The 4,523-nt window shown below is 36.3% G+C and overlaps 1 pseudogene; it reads right to left on the bottom strand.

Annotated features, from left to right (window-relative positions):
- Positions 1-2,839: 2,839 nt before the first annotated feature.
- On the bottom strand, positions 2,840-3,020 carry LOC126594644 (U2 spliceosomal RNA; annotated as a pseudogene).
- Between the last annotated feature and the right edge of the window lie 1,503 nt (positions 3,021-4,523).

Raw genomic sequence — 4,523 nt, 5'->3', positions numbered from 1 at the left:
GGACGGATTTCGCATTTAATGTGCCAGATACGTAGACATGACCTGCTAGCTATCCCTCCGTTCTTTAGTCAACACATGATGGCAAAATGACATCCATTTAGGTCCACTTGCTTGACTAACATAGAGTAAAATTAACGAGTTGAACAGTAGCCTTCACTCGCCTTGCAACATGGATCCCCCATTGATACCACTCATTATAGTATAATGAATAAATAGCTTGAAGGCAAGCTTGCTTGACTAACATAGAGTATAAGTCTACCTAACTGTGAGACCTACTAGTTAAATAGAGATGAAAGTCGAACAAAAAAAAGAGAAAATGCCACTCAAAGGAGAAATACTGCTGGAAGAAGACGTAATAAGACTTGAGTGTGCAGTGTTCAATTTCAGATTAGCAGTTTTATAGTTTATACATCTACAAACTTGAACATAATTAATCATTTGGTTCAAAATAACATTTATAAAAAGAACAAATATAATTTTATATTGCATGCTCAAACATAAAAGTTACAAAAGATTATTGTAAGTAGCCTCATTCCTTTGGTATCATGCCTCACATGTTCAAAAAATAAAAAATAAAAATAAAAAATCCAGAATGTGTCACCAACTAGTATGGGCCTAAGCTGCCATTGTTGTGTTGAATCATTATGTATCAATTTAAATTTCTGCCTTATCTTATTGTCCGTCTATTTTGATATTTGTATATATGTTATATATTATATAATTTGAGGAACATTTGAAAAAAAAAATTCTCCATTTATATAATTACATAAGGCGTACCACCTCGTATTTCAGTCACATTGAAAAACCTCTTCACTTTTTAAACATATGTTCTTTTTCTTCATTAGGGTTTAGTAGCAATTTTAGCACACCGAATGAAAAAATTAACCCTACTGAAACACAATTTTTATCTCACTTTATCGTTTATCATCAAAGTTTATTAACAAATTTGTTAAAATTGTCTACGTGGCACAAATAAGACTTACTATTGGTGAAACGTGTCACACGTTTCCAACAAATTTTTGTTAGAGTTTTATTTTTCTTATTTGGAAAATAAATTATGTTTTGAATATCTTATTTTATTAATTTTAAGCCATATGACACTTATGTGGCACACATTTGAGCAACAATTGGTCATATTTTAAACAATTTTGACGGATTTATCAATGAATTTTGAAAACAGGAGCAATGTGATAAATGAATTGAGTTTCAGAGAATTAAGTCGTTAAATTTGAATTTTAAGAAGTTAAGTGAAACTCGAGTTGAGTTTTTAAGTGTGTAAATATTGTTTGTTAGGACTAAAATTTATAAAAATTAAACTAAAATACAAAAGCATCGATCGTAGCTAAAATCATGAAATCTTTCCAAAGAAAAAACCTAAATCATGGATTAAATAATACTTACATAATGTTATAAATTGATGTATAATTTTGTGAAAGTCGTTGCCGTCCGATTCTCACCCATGACAGTATGTATCACACTGAGCTTCAGTTTGAGTTGGCAGGGGCCTTTTACTTCTCTTATTTCATAACTAAACGCTCATTATTTTACAAATATTACAAAATCATCCATTTTGTTTATATCACTTTGAAAAGAAAGTCTCAATTAATTGTCACATGTCTCTCTTTTTCATCACCTAAAACTATATGTTATTTAAAGCATATCTGTTCTGCAATCAATGTCCTCCCTTCACATTACAATCAAAGTATTATATATTAGAGTTTATGGTACGTTTGATGGGTTGCTATGAATATGACTTGTAGCATTGGACCAGATTGGATGAGACTTGACTGGAGTCATGTTCGTTGTTTTGTACTCACTCAGGCAGCAGTGCTGGATTGAATGTGGGTTTTTTTTTTAATAATTAAACTTTAAAAAAAATTGGACAAGAGATCATCGGAATTTTCTCAGAAAATGTGAGAAAATTCCATAATTTGAAGAGTTCCAAATTTTTTAAAGAAAGACGAGTTGGACTTTGTGATTGGCCTTTTCATAGGTCGGATGTTGAGAAGAAGCAGCAGCAGCTTGCTTCAACAAATAAGAAGCTCGCCGAGTTGGTGGGATTCATAACCCGTTTGTTAAGTCGGGATTCAAATCCCATTGGATTCTGGACTCATGTCCAAGATGGGTAACCAATTCGAAATACACTATACACTAACCAAACAAGGGTTGGGATTCATATCCATTTTAATTGTCCATATCCTATCCCCAACCGAACCACCAACCGGGGCCTATATATGCAGAAGAATAAATTATCAACGTGATTATTTTTGTGTCTAAATAATATTATTGTCTTGTTATTGAAAATCATAAATTTTCTTAATTTGGAAGAGATGATACTAAAAACTAGTCAAGGTTTCTTTTAGGAATTGTTCTTAAAGCAAAACCATTCAAGTGAAGTATTCGATTTTGGAATATTTTATACATCTTGTGGTTAGTGCACTTTATATCTTTTCATTTCAAAGAGATATATTCTCTATTTTGTGGGTTTCATATTATTTAGGCACCTTTTATTTATTTTTTAAATTTATTTATACTCTCTTTTTGGGTCTAAATTTTTTTTAGAGAGATTGGTAGGCTTGGATGTAACATCCCACATCTCCCAGGGGATTGGATCCTCTAAGCCTTATATGTATATTCTCATCTATACTTAGCACGAAGCCTTTTGGGAGCTCACTGGGTTCGGGTTCCATCAGAACTGTGAAGTTAAGCAAGTTCGCGCGAGAGCAATCCCAGGATGTGTGAGTCATTGGGAAGTTCTCGTATGAGTTCCCAGCATGGTACAAAATATCGATATTATCGGCGATATTTCGTCGATAATATCGTTTTTGTAAGGCAACGATATTTTCACACTATCCCATTAATTTTCGTTAATATATCGCGATATTATCGATAATATCGATAATATCGTCGTATTATCGACAATATCGATAATATTGTGTAGACCAAGGGGCCCACATATCAAATATTAAACTGATAAGACCAAATACACTTGATCTCAGCCAAAAGGTCGAGAAAGCCATGCCTGTGGCAGTGTTGGGCTTTCGATTTTATACACGTCTTAACTCTCCTACATTCTTCAGCTAGCCGATGTGGGACTAGAACCGTGCTTTCTTGCAGAGTTGCAGTGCTGTTTCTGACTTCGTCCTTTAAGGCAACAACATCTTATAGCTTTCAGACCACAAAACTACAACAACCAGGAATTTAACATGCCATGGGATTGATCCAGGAGATCAACCTGTCCTCTTTTCTCGTCCTCTTTCTGGCTGCATCATCTTTCAGTTTCTTCCTTAGCTCGGTTTGAAGAATAGAGCTTGAAACAAGAAATTGAATGGGGAAGTGGGATCTGCAAAAGCTTTCTGTTCCTTGACAAGTTTATGCTTCTAAATTGTTGAAGAGATTGCTGAATGCCAATCACAAACATGGTAGCAAATCATCTACGCATCAAACCGCGAAAGTTGCCCGAAAACTTCATCAAACTCGAAAACTACAGAAACCCAGAATCTAGGGTGTAGACCTCACCAGCTGAAGCATCACAAACAGGAACTACACATTCAAACGGACATCAACACAAATTGACGCAATTATGCTGAATTCTATAATCTCAAATAACAAATTCACCGAATGTAAAACCAATTCTTACAAATTCTACTTACAATTTGAACGAATTAAACAAAATATTAAACTCCAAGTTGAACGAACGAAATTATCATTGCCATTAAACAAAAACCCAGATGAGAATTTATCGAAAATGAACAGCCATACCTGCATGCAGCTCATTCCTCTGTCAAAGATTGAATCCTTACGCTGGACGCGATCTTCGTACCTGTCGTTTCCAAGGTGGTCAGCGAGAGGCGATGAGTTTGAAGAGGGCTATAGTCCGCGGGTGGGGCCCGAATCGTCGAGCTGCGTTTTGGGCTTTCGGTCATCGGAGAAAGGTGAAACAGGTTTGCGCCGGACCGGCGAGATGGGATGGTTCGACGAGGGGAGCGTGGTGGTTGGCGATGATAGAAACCTCGAGCTTACTTCGCGGGATTTAGCTCTTCTGGGTTTGTGGGATTGGTCTGTCAGTGATCGTTCTTCATTCTGTGTTGTGTGCTTTTGCACTTTGCAATCTCTCTCTGTCTATATATATAGATATATATATGCAAAATTCAGACTGACTGGAGGCGGAGGAATAGAGGAGGAGGCGGAGGCGGAGGAGGAGGAGGTGGAGGAGTGAGGGATCTCTCTCTCTCTCTCTCTCTCTCCTCTCTCTTTGGGTTAAAGCCCGATTTCGTGGGAAGCCCAAGTTTTTTAAGTGTTTTAGAAAGCCCAAATGAATCCCTCCATTCTCGGCCCAATGAAGGCCCCAAACTCGCAGGGACTTGGGCTAGTAATGAGGACCCCAAGGTGACATCGTCTTCAATGATTTTCAGGTGTCGGTGTTGGACTAAGCCACACAATAGGTTATTAGTAATTTAGAGTCGAACTTGTCATGAGAGTATGACTCCCATATTGGAAAAATGAGTAACTTTATAAGAAAT

This window comes from Malus sylvestris, chromosome 12 (assembly GCF_916048215.2).
Source record: "Malus sylvestris chromosome 12, drMalSylv7.2, whole genome shotgun sequence".
NCBI classification, from domain to species: Eukaryota; Viridiplantae; Streptophyta; class Magnoliopsida; order Rosales; family Rosaceae; genus Malus; species Malus sylvestris.
This window is presented reverse-complemented; position numbering and strand designations above follow the sequence as displayed.